The following is a 20,529-nucleotide window of genomic DNA, read 5'->3' as shown; positions in this document are numbered from 1 at the left end:
TCCAGAAAAACATCTATTTCTGCTTTATTGACTATGCCAAAGCCTTTGACTGTGTGGATCACAGTAAACTGTGGAAAATTCTTCAAGAGATGGGAATACTAGACCGCCTGACCTGCCTCTTGAGAAATCTGCATGCGGATCAGGAAGCAACAGTTAGAACCAGACAACAGACTGGTTCCAAATAGGAAAGGAGTACGTCAAGGCTGTATATTGTCACCCTGCTTATTTACTTCTATGAAGAGTATATCATGAAAAACGCTGGACTGGAAGATACACAAGCTGGAATCAAGATTGCCAGGAGAAATATCAATTACCTCAGGTATGCAGATGATACCACCCTTATGGCAAAAAGTGAAGAGGAACTAAAAAGCCTCTTGATAAAAGTGAAAGTGCAGAGTGAAAAAGTTGGTTTAAAGCTCAACATTCAGAAAACAAAGATCATGGCATCCGGTCCCATTACTTCATGGGAAATCAATGGGGAAACAGTGGAAACAGTGTCACACTTTATTTTGGGGGGCTCTAAAGTCACTGCAGATGGTGACTGCAGCCATGAAATTAAAAGACACTTACTCCTTGGAAGGAAAGTTATGACCAACCTACACAGCATATTCAAAAGCAGAGACATTGCCAACAGAGGTCCAAAAGTCAAGGCTATGGTTTTTCCTGTGGTCATGTATGAATGTGAGAGTTGGACTGTGAAGGCTGAGCACCGAAGAATTGATGCTTTTGAACTGTGGTGTTGGAGAAGACTCTTGAGAGTCCCTGGACTGCAAAGAGATCCAACCAGTCCATTCTGAAGGAGATCAGCCCTAGGATTTCTTTGGAAGGAATGATGCTAAAGCTGAAACTCCAGTACTTTGGCCACCTCATGTGAAGAGTTGACTCATTGGAAAAGACTGATGCTGGGAGGGATTGGGGGCAGGAGGAGAAGGGACGATAGAGGATGAGATGGCTGGATGGCATCACTGACTCGATGGACCTGAGCCTGAGTGATCTCCAGGAGTTGATGATGGACAGGGAGGCCTGGCCTGTTGCGATTCATGGGGTCGCAAAGAGTCGGACACGACTGAGCAATTGAACTGAACTGAATTTTCTTGAAGAGACCTCTAGTCTTTCCCATTCTATTGTTTTCCTCTATTTCTTTGCATTGATTGCTGAGGAAGGCTTTCTTATCTCTCCTTGCTAATCTTTGGAACTCTGTATTCAAATGGGTGTATCTTTTCTTTTCTCCTTTGCTTTTCATTTCTCCTCTTTCTACAGCTGTTTGTAAGGCCTCCTCAGACAACCATTTTGCTTTTTTTTTCATTTCTTTTTCTTGAGGATGGTCTTGATTCCTGTCTCCTGTACAATGTCATGAACCTCCATCCATAGCTCATCAGGCACTCTGTCTATCAGATCTAGTCTAATCTTGATTATCAGCATTACCTTGCCTGAGCAGATATAACTATTTTAATAGTAAATAGCAAGTTCAAGAACTTGAAAAACATAACCGGCTGTATCCACATACTGTAAAGCACTGTATCTGCTGCATGTACCCATACCTTCCATTTGACACCCCAAAGGGCAGAAAATTTTCAGAAAAAAAAATATGTATTTGTTTCAATCCTCCACGGAGAAACAAAGCAATCAATATAATGAAATAATCAGTGTGAATCTACAGTTGTCCCTGCCACTTTTCCAAATGGATTCATATAATTTTATTTCTACAGTCCCAGCTATTTAATATAATTTTTCTATTTAGACTTTTTAAAGATGAAAGAGATATTGGTTTTAATAAATAGTAAATTTTATACATATATATTATATATATTATATATATATAATATATATGTGAAAGTGAAACTGTTAATTGCTCAGTGTCCTACTCTTTGCAACCACATAGACTGTAGACAGCCAGGCTGCTATATGTGTGGGATTCTCCAGGCAAGAATACTGGAGTGGGTTGCAACACCCTCTCCAGGAGATCTTCCTGACCTGGATGGAACCCGGGTCTCCTGCATTGCAGGCAGATTCTTTACCATCTGAGCCACTGGGCTATATATACATATATACACTTAAGAGCTTCCCTCGTGGCTCAACAGTACATAATTAGTCCGTAATGCAGGAGATGCTCGGAGAAGGCAATGGCACCCCACTCCAGTACTCGCCTGGAAAATCCCATGGGTGGAGGAGCCTGGTAGGCTGCAGTCCATGGGGTCACCAAGAGTCAGACACTGAGCAACTTCACTTTCACTTTTCACTTTCATGCATTGGAGAAGGAAATGGCAACCCACTCCAGTGTTCTTGCCTGGAGAATCCCAGGGACAGCGGAGCCTGGTGGGCTGCTGTCTATCGGGTCGCACAGAGTCAGACACGACTGAAGCGACTTAGCAGTAGCAGTTAGCAATGTAAGTTTCCATGTTACTCTTTCTATACATCTCACCCTTTCCTCCCCTCTCCCCATTGATGCCTTATAAATAAATTCTTTAGCACCATTTTTCTAGATTCCATATATATGCATTAGAATATGATATTTATCTTTCTCTTTCTGACTCGCTTCACTCTGTATAATAGGTTCTAGGTTCATCCACCTCATTAAAACTGACTCAAATGTTCCTTTTTATGGCTGAGTAATATTCCATTGTATATGTGTACCACAACTTCTTTATCCATTCATTTGTCAGTGGACATCTAGGTTACTTCCATTTTCTAGCTATTGAAAATAGTGCTGCAATGAACAATGGGATACATATGTCTCTTTCAATTTTGGTTTCCTCGGGGTATATGCCTAGGAGTGGGAATGCTGGGCCATATGGTGGCTTTATTCCTAGTTTTTTAAGGAATCTCCATACCATCTTCCATAGTGTCTGTATCAATTTACATTCCCATCAACAGTGAAAGACCCTGAATAGCCAAAGCAGTCTTGAGAAAAGAATGGAGCTAGAGGAATCAACCTTCCTGATTTAAGATTAAACTACAAAGGTACCATCATCAAGACAGTATGGTACTAGCACAAAAATAGAAATATAGACAAAAAATGAAACAAGATAGAAAGCCCAGAAATAAACCCATGCATTTGGGTTTATTTATCCCATTTTTTTCATTAGAATCTGCCTGCAATGCAGGAGACCCGGGTTCCATCCGGGTCAGGAAGATCTTTTCTTCACACCCTCTCCAACATTTATTGTTTGTAGACTTTTTGATGATGGCCATTCTGACGGGTATGAGGTGATATTTCATTGTAATTTTGATTTCCATTTCTTTAATAATGAGCGATGTTGAGCATCTTTTCATGTGTTTGTTAATCATCTGTATGTCTTCTTTGGAGAAATGTCTGTTTAGGTTTTTTTCCCTTTTTTTGATTGGGCTGTTTGTTTTTCTGGTATTGAGTTGTATAAGCTGCTTGAATATTTTGGAAATTAATCCGTTGTCAGTTGTTTCTTTTAGCTATTATTTTCTCCCATTCTGAAGGTTGTCTTTTCACCTTGCTTATAGTTTCCTTTGCTGTGTGAAAGTTTTTAAGTTTAATCAGGTCCCACTTGTTTAGTTTTTATTTCCATTACTCTAGGAGTTGGATCATATAGGATCTTTCTTTGATTTATGTCATCAAGTGTTCTGCCTATGTTTTCCTCTAAGAGTTTTATAGTTTCTGGCCTTACATTTAGGTTTTTAATCCATTTTGGGTTTATCTTTGTGTATGGTGTTAGGAGGTGTTATAATTTCATTCTTTTACATGTAGCTGTCCAGTTTTCCCAGCACCATTTATTGAAGAATCTATCTTTACCCCATTGTATATTCTTGCCTCCTTTGTAAGGTGCCCAGAGGTGCATGGGTTTATTTCTGGGCTTTCTATCTTGTTTCATTTTTTGTCTATATTTCTGTTTTTGTGGTAGTATCATGCTGTCTTGATGACTGTACCTTTGTAGTTTAATCTTAAATCAGGAAGGTTGATTCCTCTAGCTCCATTCTTTTCTCAAGACTGCTTTGGCTATTCAGGGTCTTTTGTGTTTCCATATGAATTGAGAAAATTCTTTGTTCTAGTTCTGTGAAAAACGCCATTGATAATTTAGTAGGAATCACATTGAATCTGTAGATTGTGTCTGCAGTAAAGCCATTTTCACAATATTGATTTTTTCTACCCAGGAATATGAACTATCTCTCTATCTGTTTATGTTATCTTTGATTTTTTTCAATAGTGTCTTATAATTATCTGTGTATAGTTCTTTTGTCTCCTTAGGTAAGCTTATTCATAGATATTTAATTCTTTTTGTTGCGAAGGTGAATGAGGTTTATTCCATAATTTCTGATTTTTCATTGTTAGTATATAGAAATGCAAGTGATTTCTGTGTATTGATTTTATATCCTGGAACTTTGCTAAATTCACTGATTAGCTCTAGTAATTTTCTTATACTATCTTTAGGGTTTTCTATGTACAGTACCATGTCATCTGCAAACAGGGAGAGTTTTACTTATTTTCTGATCTGGATTCCTTTTATTTCTTTTTCTTCTCTAACTGCTGTAACTAGGACTTCCAGAAATATGTTGAATAATAGTGGAATATTCCACAGACACAGGGTCTGCCTAGTTGATTGTGTGGATTTAATCTGAAGTTTCTACAGCTGGTGGGAAGGTTTTGGGTCTTCTTCCTTAGCCACACTCCCCCTGGGTTTCAATTGTGGTTTTATTTCCACCTCTACATGGGGGTTGTCCACTGGGGTTTTGCTCCTGAGGCTGCCCTGGAGGGCTTGGGTTTGCCCCTGTGAGGGCCAGGTTGGAGGTGGTACTGCTTCTTGGGTCTCAGGTGTTCTGGCAGCACCAGGTACTCGGGTGGGGGGTGGTGGTTGATGGCTAGGGCAGCAGGAAATACAGTGCTCTAGAAGGGTATGGCAACAAGTATTGGACAATATGTTCCAGTATTCTTGCCTGGAGACCCCCTTCTCTGATAGAGAAGCCTGGCAGGCAACAGTCTACAGGGTCACAAAGAGTTGGACACGAACAAAGTGACCCTGCACGCATAGCTGCAAGGCCTTTTTTTTTTTTTTTTGGCCTGTGGGAGCTCTGCCCCAGTGAGAGTTGAGTGTGAAGGTGGCACAGTTGTTTGGCTTGCAGGAACCCTGGTCGTGCCAAGTGTGCAGAGACACAGACTGCCTTTGCCACAGGAGTTATGACCCTATCACAGGTTTTTTTTGCCTCTTGTAGCTGGCGATCAGAAGGCCTCTTTGGCCAGTATTTCTCCGTAGCTCTGCCCATTCAGGCACTTAGAGGGTTCCCTTGCTTGGGGTCCTTCTCTGTTGTTTGGCGTGTCAGGCACTTAGAGGGGGCCTCCTGGCTCGGGTCCTGTTCTGTAGGTCAGTGCATCAGGCACTTAAAGGAGCACCTTGGGTGGGGTCCTACTCTGTAGTTCAGTGCATCAGGCGTTTGGTGGGGCAGCCTCTCTATTGTTCAGTTGCTGACCCTGGTGTGTGGGGAGAGAGAGGGTATGGTGATGGCTCCACCCCCTACATGTGACTCAGCAGTATCACCTTGCTTCCATGGGTGCCTCACTTTCCTCCACAGGTATTTCGTTCCATGATCTCCTCTCCCACACCCCCTCAATCCATCTCCCACAGTCAATGGCAGCTCTCTCCCTGGGATTGCTCCACAATCCCTAAGCTCCCGCTCCCAGCCGCTGTACCTTCCAGGTGACCAGCATTCCTGTCCGGGGTATATATGGCTGCAGCAAGGACTGTCTGATTCTCATTCGATTTAGGCTGCCACAGATCATCTGTTTCACTCTCAGCCTTAAATGTTTCTCCTCTGACTCAGACAATTTTCCATAGTGGGGATCGGACCCCTGCTTCAGTTCCCCCACCTGCTGAGGGCAGGTCTAGTCCTACAAACACTCCTGTTTTTTCCCCTAGTTCCTTCATCCTACCGAGTTTTGCATGGTTCTATATGTTCTTTTGCACTGGTCAGGTACTCCTGTGCACTCTCAGCTGGTGTTCTGCATGCACTTCTGTGTCTGAAGGTGCATTTCTGATGTCTGTAGAGAGAGATGTACTCCACGTCCACTTACTCCTCCACCATCTTTTTCTCCTCTTGCACATATATTTTTAAGATGATTGTTTTATACTTTTCCTTCATTTATTACAAATATCATTGGTTCAATTAGAAAATATTAAGCCTTGAGAAGTTGTCTAATTCTCTTCTTCCAATTAAGCTGATTCCAACAAATAATTTATTTCTTTTGTTTTAATTTGATAAACATTGCATTATTATTTTTAATCACTTAATATATATTTGCTGAGTATTTAATATGTGCTATGTCCTAAGTTTAGTTTAAAAAAAAAATGTTAGAACTAAGATAGATATGGCCTTGTGGTTGTGATTTTACTCTCTACAGACAAATACAGGTAAGGTAAACAGAAATTATATTAATAACTTGATAGTGTAGGGGAAATTTTTGAAGAGTTTTCCAGAAGGGTATTACATGATTCATTTTGCTATATATAAAAATCAACCTAGATTTCAAAGTGAAAAATTAATTAGAAAGAGGATTAATAGGAATTAGTGAGACCAGTTAACAAATATAAAGAAGCAAAAAATACAAGCACACACTTGTGCTAAATAGTTTCAGCTGAACTCAGTGATGAATGAGGGGAAAGAGAAAAGAACTAGGAAAAACTCCTAGATTTCTCATTTGATGATATAATTCATGATTATAAAGAATATGGATCTAGGAGAAGAGAAACTAGACAAGTAAATTTTAAGAAATGCTGAGTTTGAGGCGTCAAAGGGATATCTTAATCTGGATATTCCATTTAGATATAAAAGATGAAAAATTCCAGGAGTCTTTTATGAGTACAGAAATTGTGCTATGAAGAAATGTATGGTGGTGAGATTATACATAGACATTAGTTACAGAAAGAAGAGATGTGGATTTAGAGTAGAGAATTTAAAAAATATTTATTTAAAAATCATTTACTTAATGAGACAGTGCAAAAATATTTCACTATGTTTATAGGTTTTATGGGATTCCCTGTGGCTCAGATGGTATAGAATCCACCTGCAATGTGGAAGACCTGGGTTCGATCCCTGGGTTGGGAAGATGTCCTGGAACAGGGTATGACAACCCACTCCAGTATTCTTGCCTGGAGAATCCCCATGAACAGAGGAATCTGGCAGTCTATGGTCCATGGGGTTGCAAAGAGTCAATGTAACTGAGCAAATAAGCACAGCATAGCACATAAGTTCTATACTTAAACAGGTTTCCATACTTTTTTGGATGTTATAATAAGAACAACTATCTGCAAACATATTGAAAGATTTTGGTTTGAATAAGTGCTAGAAACTGTATCTATACCACTTTTTCAGAATTGTAATCTACTGGATGACATTTTCCACTTGAATCTTCTATGACACAGTGAACTTGATATTTCCATATTTGCACTTACCAACATATCTTCATATTGTTCACAGGGTTCTCAAGGCAAGAATATTGAAGTGGTTTGCCATTCACTTCCCCAGTGGACCATGTTTTGTCAGAACTCGCCACCATGACTCGTCCATTTTGGGTGGCCCTACATGGCATGGCTCATAGTTTAATTGAGTTAGACAAGGCTGTAGTCCATGTAATCAATTTGGTTAGTTTTCTGTGATTGTGGTTTTCATTCTGTCTGCCCTCTGATGGATAAGGATAAAGGCTTGGGAAAACTTCCTGATGGGAGAGACTGACTGTGGGGGAATCTGGGTCTTGTTCTGATGGGTGGAGCCATGCTCAGTAAATCTTTAATCCAATTTTCTGTTGATGGGCAGGGCTGTGTTCCTTCCATGCTTTTAAACTGTGGTGTTGGAGAAAACTCTTGAGAGTCCTTTGGACCGCAAGTAGATCAAACCAGTGTATCCTAAAGGAAATCAACCCTGAATATTCATTGGAGGGACTGATGCTGAAGCGGAAGCTCCAATACTTCGGCCACCTGATGTAAAGAGCTGACTCATTGGAAAAGACCCTGATTGGAAAAAAGATTGAAGGCAGAAGGAGAAGGGATGACAGAGGATGAAATGGTTGGATGGTATCACCGACTCGATGGACATGAGTTTGAGCAAGCTCCGGAAGTTGGTGATGAACAGAGAGGCCTGGCCTGCAGGAGTCCAAAGAGTCAGACATGACTGAGCTACTGAACTGGACTGAACCTTTCCCACTCCTTCAGTAACTTCTCATATTTCCTCAGTCTTTATGAACATTTTCCAGAGTATCTTTGTTCAAAATTTTAGAGCCACTCACCTTCATTCCACTTTTTATTGGTCCCTCCCCCCACCCCTTTAATATCTGGTCAGTCATTATGGTTTTATTTATTTTTTTAATTTTATTTTTTTTAATTTTATTTATTTTTTATTTTTTAAACTTTACATAATTGTATTAGTTTTGCCAAATATCAAAATGAATCCACCACAGGTATACATGTATTCCCCATCCTGAACCCTCCTCCCTCCTCCCTCCCCATACCATCCCTCTGGGTCGTCCCAGTGCACTAGCCCCAAGCATCCAGTATCGTGCATTGAACCTGGACTGGCATCTCGTTTCATACATGATATTTTACATGTTTCAATGCCATTCTCCCAAATCTTCCCACCCTCTCCCTCTCCCATAGAGTCCATGAGACTGTTCTATACATCAGTGTCTCTTTTGCTGTCTTGTGCACAGGGTTATTGTTACCATCTTTCTAAATTCCATATATATGTGTTAGTATACTGTATTGGTGTTTTTCCTTATGGCTTACTTCACTCTGTATAATAGGCTCCAGTTTCGTCCATCTCATTAGAACTGATTCAAATGTTTTCTTTTTAATGGCTGAGTAATACTCCATTGTGTATATGTACCATAGCTTTCTTATCCATTCATCTGCTGATGGGCATCTAGGTTGCTTCCATGTCCATTATGGTTTTAAAGAAGTTTGGGGAAGTATTTCTAATCTTTGGTACATCTGCCTTCAATGTAGCTTTGGTCCCTCAAATCTGGCAATTTTTTAGTATATCAGCTTCAGAGGTTCTCCCTCAAATTGCAGTTACTCATCTCTCCAGCACTCTGATGCCTTATTATCCTCCTTCTTTCATTAAGTGGGTTTCCTGCTCAACAGTTTCCAATGTCTCACTTATCTTTCTATCATGTTCAAAGTCATCCATATGGCCTTTGTTATTCCTTCTACTCTAATCACATCCTAACACAGGATCATATTTTCTCCCTCTCTTATAAAATGTGCAAACTTATGGAAGCTTTTCCAATTTTACACACATTCTTTCTGCCTTCTAAGTTGCCATTTTCCTTGAACTGCATCTTTTCGATCTCAATTCTAACACAATTCATTCTTCAAGACAGTTTACATTTAAAGTCTTCTATATCCTTCTCTGATCATGGTACCCCAATGCTCATCCCTTCCTATTCTGAACTTCTACAGAACCAATGATTTTACCACATATGTCACACTACCTTTGAAAGTCTTTCTTTTTAAACTCAGAACAGAATGTAAATGCCTTGAAACAGAAGCATGCCTTCTTTAGATATAATAATAGTGAAAATTATAACAATGGGCAATCACGTAGCATTGACTGAGCACTTACTATGTTCTATTTATTTTCTATTTTATGTCTTAGAAAAACCAAAGAAGTAGATGTTATAATTATTATTCCTATTTTATATATAAAGAAATGAGACAGAGAATTTTAGGTCTACAAGGGAACAGAACTATTGAATAGCAGAGGCTACATTTAAACACCAGGCATGTCTGACTTCTGTGACTGTGATTACCTTATCCTACTTACTATTCCCCATGTGCAGAGCGCAGATCTCAACAGAAGGGATAATCTCAAAATATTTTTTGATAAAATGAATCAAAAAATGTAAAATATTGTTCAGTGATTTCCAATCAATTTTTATACAATTTAGACTGCCCCTCACAGTGATGAAACACCTATAATCCTTGGGTTTTAGTACTAACTTTGTTTCTTCACATCTCTACCCTTCTCTTCGGTTGTATGGATAATTTTCCAGTAGTCCAAATGCTTTGACAGTGAGGTTTCATTAAACTAACAAAGCTAACACATCCTGACTGCTCAGCAGTGATAGTGTCAGTAAGCAATTAATCTCCAACAGTTCATCTACCATTTATGAACTTCAGGGCTCAATTCAGCACCTCACATGACACCACATCCTAATTCTCGCCTGGATGAGAAAGTCTATAAGCCCCAAACTGAATATCAGGAAAACAGTAAGAAATATATGATGCAGATAAACACAATTTGTCATCTGTGAGAAAGTATGATCTCTTTTTTACAGAGAAAAATAATTCTGATCTTGAAACTTTTTAATTGGTTATTTTTCAGCTTGCCTCATTTTCACCCTCTGCAAAATAGGTTTAATGGTATTTGTACATTACAGAAAGATGCTGTAGGACTTAATTAAAGCTTGTAAAACATAGAGGGAGCTTATGTAATTACCTTGCCACTCACCTTTGTCATTTAGCCTTCCTCAAGGGGACCATGCCTTTTGTCAGTTGTAATGTCGAAGAAAGCCACGTGGTGTAATTGTGATGGGGAAGGATTTTATGTAGCCTTAAATAAGCAGCAACATAAGGCAACACTAGGCAAGATAAAATTCCAAGCATAGAAATCCTGCAAAAATGTTATGTCTACAACACCAGAAGTTGTCACTGAGTCAGCTTTTACCCTTCCCCTACCCTTCTAGGGCCTATTCCCAAGAGAACAGTGCTGGAGTGATCCTTTAAGGATATAAGACTTCTGTCTCTCAGTTTCTCTCTCTCACACACACAAATTGAAGTGCCAGGTGTGTTAATTAACTTGATGGGGAAATGCACACTTTTAAATCCTTTTAAAGTGTATGTGTGTGTTAGTCACTCAGTTTTGTCCGACTTTTTGTGACCCTATAGACTGTATCCTACAAGGCTCCTCTGTCCATGGGATTCTCCAGACAAAAGTATTGGAGTGGGTTCTCATTCCCTTTTCCAGGGGATATTCCCAACCCAGGGATGGAATCCTGGTCTCTTGTACTGCAGGCAGATTCTTTACTGTCTGAGCTACCAGGGAAGCCTTTTAATATGGATACATATATGAAATCTTCACATTGTATACTTTAAATACAATTTGCAACTTTCTGAATTACACCTCACTAAAACTGAAAAAGGATAAATGAATAAAAAATTTAAAAAGTATAATTTTGCTTCTCAAACTCCCAACAGATTCCCATCTGAAAAAGAGTAACAACCAAAGACTTTACAGCAAGTCACCTACAGGGATGTGTACTCTAGACTTCTTTCACCCCTCTAACCACACAGGCCATACTCTCCCAAATCACACCTGGCAAGCACCCACCTCATGGAGTCTGCACCAGCTCTTTCCTAAGCCTCTTTAGCCAGATCTCAGGATGGCTCATTTCCCTGTTTCTACATCAGGTTTTTACACAAATGACCCCTTGATGGTAAGGTTTGTTTGCTCACCTTGTTAACAATTGGATCCCAGTCTTCACATTTTCTAAAGCTCCTCACTGCTCAATTTATTCCTCAGTCTTTATCACCATACTACAGACTATAGATTTCAATGGTTTGTTTATTGTCTGTTTCTCCTACTAGGTTGCAAGTTCCATGAGCATAAGAATATTGAGTCATTTTGTTTACTGATTTATTCCCAGTACCTAGAAAACAGCCTGTCACAAACTTGGTTTTCTGAGATAAATATTTACTGAATGAATAAGTGAAATTGAAAAGTTTCAACTCAGAATGGAAATGAGGTAGCATGAAACATAGTTGATCAAGGATTTTCCTCAGGGAGGATAATGTCCAGGTGAATTTACAGATAAAATCTTCATTATACATATATTATTTGTTGGTATATTAAACTCATATTAGTCAAGCTATTGAATAATTTAATATTTATTTAAGAAATTTGTATTTGCAATATTTTCTCCAATTTATGGGAAATAGTATAGAAAAGTTGGTACCATATCTACTAAAGTAGCCAAGAAACATTAACATTAAATAAAAACTAGGTATCCTATACTGAGCTAATCACTCTTGCATTCCTATTCCTTAACTTTATAATCAACACTGCAATGAAAGAGAGGAGAAAAGAGAGAGCAAGAGAGACATAGAAAGGACAAACAAGCACAAAATACAAGTAGAAATAGACTGGAAAAAATCATGATAAAAGGGAACTGATTTAGTGAAGTAAATTCTACTTTTATTTAATAAATATATGCTTATACTGCTAAACAATGCAAATTTACATGTAAAGTATTATTTCCATTCAAAGGTACTACATTTAAAATGAAAAGAGACTAAGCTCTGGTAAGATTTAAAATCATGTTATATGAAAGTAACATATATAACATATCTATGTGTATCTATCTATATATATAGATACACATATATAAAGCAAAACCAAACAACAAAACAAAAAAGAAGAAAAGTAGGGGTAACATAGCACTCATTAAATACATTATCTATCAAGCAGAAGGCAAATTTAACTTGTTTGGTTGGTCCCCAAAGAAGCAGACAAAGACCAGACAAAAGATAACATATATGTTAGGAAAAATAATAATTTTTCTGGGGGCTCAGATGATAAAGAATCAGCTGGCAATGCAGGAGACCTGGGTTCCATCCCTGGGTCAGGAAGACCCCTGAAGAAGGAAATGGCAACCTGCTCCAGTATTCTTGCCTAGAAAATCCATGGACAGAGGAGCCTGGTGGGCTACAGTCCATGGAGTTGAAAAGAGTTGGACACAACTGAGCACACATGCACACACACACACACATGGAAGAATGTGGTAAGATAATTCAGTTCAGTTCAGTCATTCAGTCGTGTCTGACTCTTTGTGACTCCATAGACTGCAGCATGCCAGGCTTCCCTGTTCATCACCAATTCCTGGAGACCGCTCAAATTCATGTCCATCGAGTCAGTGATGCCATCCAACTATCTCATTCTCTGTCATTTTTTCTCCTCCTGCCTTCAACCTTTCCCAGCATCAGGGTCTTTTCTAATGAGTCAGTTCTTTGCATCAGGTGGCCAAACTATTAGAGTTTCGGCTTCAGCATCAGTCCTTGTAATGAATATTCAGGACTGATTTCTTTTAGGATGGACTGGCTGGATCTCCTTGTAGTCCAAGGGATACTCAAGAGTCTTCAACACCACATTTCAAAAGTATCAATTCTTCAACACTCAGCTTTCTTTAAAGTCCAACTGTCACATCCATACATGACTACTGGAAAAACCATGGCATGCCACGGGTAGTACATTCTGTACCACTGGATAAGGTTACATATAAACTGGTTGACTACTAGGTGAGGGAAACTTGAAGAATGATTCAAGTATTAAAACAATGGATAGCACAACTTTACTATTAATCTGCTAGTTTAGTTCAGTCGCTCAGTCGTGTCTGACTCTTTGCAACCCCATGGACTGCAGCACACCAGGCCCCCCTGTCCAACATGAACTGCCGGAGCCCCAAACTCATGTCCATCGAGTCAGTGATACCATCCAACCATCTCATCCTCTATTGTCCCCTTCTTCTCCCACCTTCAATCTTTCCAAGCATCAGGGTCTTTTCAAATGAGTCAGTTCTTTGCGTTAGGTGGCCAAAATATTGGAGTTTCACCTCAAACATCAGTCCTTCCAATGAGCACTCAGGACTGATCTCCTTTAGAATGGACTGGTTGGATCTTCTTGCAGTCCAAGGGACTCTCAAGAGTCTTCTCCAACACCACAGTTTAAAAGCGTCAATTCTTCGGCACTCAGCTTTCTTTATAGTCTAACTCTCACATCCATACATGACTACTGGAAAATCTATAGCCTTGACTAGACGGACTATTGTTAGCAAAGTAATGTCTCTGCTTTTTAATATGCTGTCTAGGTTTGTCATAACTTTCCCTCCAAGGAGTAAACATCTTTTAATTTCATGGCTTCAGTCACCATCTTCAGTGATTTTGGAGCCCCCCAAAATAGTCTACCACTGCTTCCACTGTTTCTCCATCTATTTGCCATGAAGTGATAGGACTAGATGCCATGACCTTAGTTTTCTGAATGTTGAACATTAAGCCAACTTTTTCACTCTCCTCTTTCACTTTCATCAAGAGGCTGTTTAGTTCTTCACTTTCTGCCATAAGGGTGTTGTCATCTGCATATCTGAGGTTACTGATATTTCTCCCAGGAATGTTGATTCCAGCTTGTGCTTCATCCTGCCCAGAGTTTCTCATAATGTATTCTGCATAAATTAAATAAACAGGGTGACAATATGTGGCCTTGACATACTCCTTTTCTTATTTGGAAGCAGTGTGTTGCTCCATGTTTGGTTCTAACTGTTGTTTCCTGACCTGCATAAAGATTTCTCTGTATGCAGAGAAAGAGGCAGGTCAAATGGTCTGGTATTCCCATCTCTTTCAGATTTTTCCACATTTTATTGTGATCCACACAGTCAAAGGCTTTGAGATAGTCAATAAAGCAGAAATAGATCTTTTCCTGGAACTCTCTTGCTTTTTTGATGACCCAGCTAATGTTGGCATTTTGATCTCAGGTTCCTCTGTCTTTTCTAAAACCAGCTTGAACACCTGGAAGTTCTCAGTTCACCTATTGTGGAAGCCTGGTTTGGAGAATTTTGAGCATTACTTTAATAGTGTGTGAGATGAGTGCAATTGTCTGGTAGTTTGAGCATTGTTTGGCATAGCCTTTCCTTGGGGTTGGAATGAAAACTGACCTTTTCCAGTCCTGTGGCCACTGTTGAATTTTCCAAATTTGCTGGCATATGGAGTGCAGCACTTTCATAGCATCATCTTTTAAGATTTGAATTAGCTCAACTGGAATTCCATCACCTCCACTAGCTTTGTTTGTAGTGATGCTTGCTAAGGCTTACTTGACTTCACATTCCATGATGTCTGGCTCTAGCTGAGTGTGAGTGATCCCACCGTCGTGATTATCTGGGTCATGAAGATCTTTTTGTATAGTTCTTCTATGTATTCTTGCCACCTCTTTTCAATATCTTTTGATTCTGTTAGGTCCATACCATTTCTGTCCTTTTATTGAGCCCATCTTTGCTTGAAATGTTCCCTTGCTATATCTAATTTTCTTGAAGAGATGTCTAGTCTTTCCCATTCTGTTGTTTTCCTGTATTTCTTTGCACTGCTCACTGAGGAAGGCTTTCTTATCTTTCCTTGTTATTCTTTGGAAGTCTGCATTCAAATAGGTATATCTTTCCTTTTCTCCTTTGCTTTTCACTTCTCTTCTTTTCACAGTTAATTGTAAGGCCTTCTCAGACAGCCGTTTTGTTTTTTTGCGTTTCTTTTTCTTGGGTATGGTCTTGATCCCTGTCACAAGTACAATGTCACAAACCTCAGTCCATAGTTCATCAGGCACTCTGTCTATTAGATTTAGTCCCTTCAATCTATTTGTCACTTCCACTGTATAATCATAAGGTATTTGATTTATGTTATACCTGAATGGTCTAGTGGTTTTCCCTATTCTCTTCAATTGAAGTCTGAACTTTGCAATAAGGAGTTCATTATCTGAGCCACAGTCAACTCCCAGTCTTGTTTTAGTTGACTGTATAGTTTCTCCATCTTTGGGTGCTAAGAATATAATCAATCTGATTTTGGTGTTGACCATCTGATGATGTTCATATGTAGAGTCTTCACTCATGTTGTTGTAAGAGGATGTTTGCTATGACCAGTCCGTTCTCTTGGCAAAACTCTATTAGCCTTTGCCATGCTTCATTCTGTTTACTATTAATAACTTCTTTCAAATTAAAATTCAATTTGTCTACATAAAATTAATAGTTAGTGGTAAACACCAGAGAGAGAATACACCCACCGGCAGACTTCCTATGTGCTGTCTAAGGGTAAACTTATAATGATGTTTTTAATTTTGATTGTTTTGAAAGGCTATACAATTTAAAAATATGTATAGAATTTTATAAAACACACCCTTCAATTCCATTTCTAGAAATGTATCTTAAAGTATCTTTAGGATATATACTTCAGCACTGTTTATAATAGAGAAAATCTACACGCCATTTGTATTTCTAAATATCATGAATGGATTAAAAAACTCATGATACATACAAATACTTGAACACTATATAGCTATTTAAGTAATGTTATGTAAGAAAATTTAATAATGTATGAAGAGTCACAGGCTATATATACACCATTAACATTACTAAAATGTATAATTTTTTTTGTATAGTATACTTAAATTATGGTTATAAAAGTTTATATATAATATTAACTGTCTACAATATGCCACCTATAACATAAGTTTCATTTCATTATAAAGACAAACTTATATATGTATTAGAGTAAAATAATAAATATTTACAAAAACATTGATAGTGGTTTTCTTTGGAGAAAAAATTATGAGTGGTTTATATCATTTTTGACTGGTTTGACTGACTGGCCAAAGAGTCATACACGACTGAGTGATTGAACTGAACTATTTCATTGTTTAAATTTTTTCAGTTTAAAAACAAATGCATATTTTTATTAAAATTATGCTCAATCTCATTGAACTAAGAAAGAATCCACTTAATTCAATTTTATTTTACTTTCTTACATTCAATCATTGATCAAGTCATGCTGGTTCTACATTCAAAATATTTCCAGAATTACTTTTTATATTTGCTGAATATTTAAAAAAGAAATTCCTAATTTCTGTTTCCAGTTTTATTGCCCTCAGTATTGTCTTCAGTGTTAACTATTTAAATGGAGTTTTGCTGCCATTCACCAAGACAGTTATATAGCAGAGAAAATAAGAGAAGATGATGGATATTTTGAGGATGAAGCAGAGCAATTTCTTAGATCATGCATTGATCAATAGAGTTCTCCTCCACCACTTTTATGACAGCTTTCAGGATTGACTGTCAGTCAACAGACAGAGACTTAGACAGCATTTTATAGAAATACAATAAGATAACACTGTACGATTCTTGTCACAGTTGTATTTGCATAATCAGTACAAATTAAAATCCTACCAAATACTTTCAAAATAGAGATTTAAAAATTATAGAATTTGTCACATTCAAATCACTTGACAATTACAGATACAAAACACAAATCAATATATTTTTCTCACTTTACTATCTATTTTATAAAATGTAATCTGTAAATGTACTGTTTCTAATCCACATTTTGAAGAATAAGAAATGACTTTCATAAATTTTTCTGTATAACTTGATATCCACATGGTGTTTTTGCATTTTATTTAGAACCAAGTAATCTAGAAAAATATTGTAAAACAAAACAGGGTATGATTAATATTCATACCCTGATAATTGATTATCTTGGTTTCCCTGGTCACTTGCTAGATTGAGATATCCCTTAGAACTCAAAGATAAATTCTAATAGTGTGTTTCACATAAAAGTCATTGTGACAAGATAAAAAAAAAAAAAAAAAAAAAAAAAAAAAACCTCACTCTACCAAATATTTCAGTTCTATGTTATTCTGAAAGATTTCTTTCAGTACTTCTCTACCAGAAATAATTATTTACAATATTATAGTAGGCTTTTTACATATACAAATACTTGTGTGGAATCAAATAAGGGTTGTGAGTTTTTTTGTTTGTTTGTTTGTTTTCTTAATTATTCAAAGGGCTTACTTAGCTCAACTATATTAGTTTCTTAATAATTTTGGTCAAGAAAAATATGAGAGAAGACTATTACTTGTTCATCTTACCTCTCTCATGCTTACTTTTCCTGAGACAGACAAGTCTGTCAAACAAGTTTTTAGAAAGAACATTTAATTCAATAGGGTGTTTCAGATAAGACTGGAAGACAAGAAACATCAACCAGGGATTTTCTATTAAGAGATACATATTTCACATCTACTTTCAATTTCCAAAGAATATACATTTATTAACTTTATTGCAATATTTATTGGAATGAAGATTTTTACCTTTTAAGCATTAGCATAGAAAATGGCACTTTTTAAAAATTGTTGCTTTCAAATCAGTAGACTAGAGAAGTGACATTTAAAACATATTTTTAAGGGAATGCACTGAACCCATGGCCATGTCCATATGCTTGATTGAATCTAGTATCTGGGCACGTATTTCAGTCTTGATTATAATTGCTTTTTCAGATGCCATGAATGAAATTTAACCAGAGTTAATCCAGTAAGGTCATTATATTATCATCAGAGATCTTTTTTTTTGTCATAACTATTTTAATGACTAATTGGATTGGACATGTAGGGGCTTCATTGCTCTTACAATGTCCACAATATGGAAGAGAAGGAAACTGAAACACATTACTTTTATGAATGGAGATTTCCTTTTTATATATAGAGGAGAAATGTAGTTAATAATTTGTTTCACTAGTGAAATTGCTTTATTAATTGTAATATGCAAATAAAATAAGTAATTTATTCTGGCTTCCATTATTACAGAATTAGTTTTGTAAGTCTCTCTCTCTCTTTTTCTTTTTCTTTTTTTAATAACTTATACTGTGACTTATGTTTAAGACAAATTTACTTAAAATATACTCAAGACTAGTCAGTTACTAGGTTTTGCAAGGCTTAACATGGGTTATCTATACATTGGATATTTTTACCATCACACTCACAGCACATATAGACACATGCACAAAAAAACACCATATATACACAGACACACAATCATCAATCTACACCTCACACACACACACACACACACACATGCACACAGATCAGCTGTTTCACTGATCAATGTCCTCTTACAAGGCCTTTGATTGACCTGTCTCCAGTTATTGATTTTTGTCTATTTCACTTAAACCAGAAGGAAATAGGTAGAGATTCAATTTCCTATTATTCAATTTAGAAGTAAGGAATTAGTGTCACAGTGAAGAAAAAAGAAAACACATATTGTGCAAAAATGAAATATGATATATTTTGTGAAAGGAATGAAGGAGACACTATTAAGAAGAATGGGAAGGATATGAAAAAGGTAAAAAGCTTAATGAGAAAAGGTAAAGGAATGACTACAAAATATGACAAGGTAGACAGAGGAAGAGAGATGAGATTGAATAAAGGAGAGAGATTCCATGAGCACAATCTTCACTTTCTATGTCAGAATGGCTTTTCTTCCTCATAATAAGGGAAACTATTTGCAAAAGGAATGAAGACACATCCATTTTCCTCTGACATTTTTGGAGATTGATTCTGCTTCTTCTTTTCTAAATTCTTAAATGTAATGAAAAAAGTAAGCAGACAAGGCTGAAGAACAGGTCAAAGAGAGAGTTCAACCATTTGACATATTTTTTATGGTTCAGTAAAATTCCTCTTTCACTATCACCATTTCCAGGCAACCTCCAGTACAAAGTTGTTTAGAACTTAACTGACATAAGCTATTTCATTTCTAGAAACATATTTTTTAAAACCCACCTTTGTTTGGAAATTCTTTTTCCTTACTTTATAAAAAAAGACACTCACTCTTGAATACTGCACAGAGCATTTTGTTAGATTTTTCTTAAGCTAACATTCTGGCTGATAAAATAGTCTATTAATTATCAGAACTAATCTGCTCTCTGTTGTTTTTATTGGATACCTGTGGCTAGGGAGCAGAAGAATAAGGGTATTTTATTTCTCTTTTTATTTGTTTTTCAATTTACAACCATCTGGTACAAACCTGAAACTTGTGGCAGGAGTCCCATTAAAAGGAGGAATACAAAAACATGAAGAAACCTTGTTGTCATAACTGGAAATTGAGACTGGGTTCACATTTTTATGGAGGCCTGGTTGAAAGACCTAGTGTGATTCCATATTTCAGAAATCTGTACTTTCGGCTCTGTCATAACTTACAAAAAAGAAGCAGAAGTGTGTGACTTTTCCACAGGAAAAGACTTTTCCACTTTTCCCCATTTATCAAATGGGGACTTCTTATTACACAGTGATTAAGAGTACAGGCCTGAAATCATATATTTGGATCCCTTTTTTTTGCCATATTCCAGCTGTGTACATGTAGGTAATTTACAATGTTTTATATAAATGGAGATCATAATACAACTTCCTCAAGGGATTGGGTTAATAATTAAATGAGAATAATGGATAAAATCTAATCAGCCCTGTGCTCAGCTCTTCTCAATTTTAAGAAGATTGTCCCATTATTATTTGAGAAGAAAATATAGTTTTAGTCATACAGTGAGGCCATAGAATATCATCAAAACTTTAATTTACATGATCTTTCTTCCATATGTGGATTCAGATGTTAACACCAACAGGAACTTTAAACAGCAATATGCCAGGTTGCATTTCTGCTTAAAATGAAGAAAGTCACAATTGAATGTCATAAACTAAAAAAAAAAGGAGAAAAAAACTGAATAATCTATAAAATGATATATTGTGAGCCTAGGAATTAAGGTTGCAAAATAATTGGATGAATTAAATTGCTAGGTGTACCAAACCCTTCTGAGGAGAGATGGAGACACACAAAATGACTCAACTTTAGCAGAAAAATAGGAAGTGGAAACCATAAAAAGAGGGGAATAATATGAAATTTTAGCAAATTTTTAAAAGCTAAGTGTGGGCTACTATAATAGTGTAAAA

The sequence above is a fragment of the Bison bison genome, unplaced genomic scaffold, assembly GCF_000754665.1.
Source record: "Bison bison bison isolate TAMUID 2011002044 unplaced genomic scaffold, Bison_UMD1.0 scf7180017864098, whole genome shotgun sequence".
Taxonomy (NCBI): domain Eukaryota; kingdom Metazoa; phylum Chordata; class Mammalia; order Artiodactyla; family Bovidae; genus Bison; species Bison bison.
Note: the sequence above shows the minus strand (reverse complement) of the source record.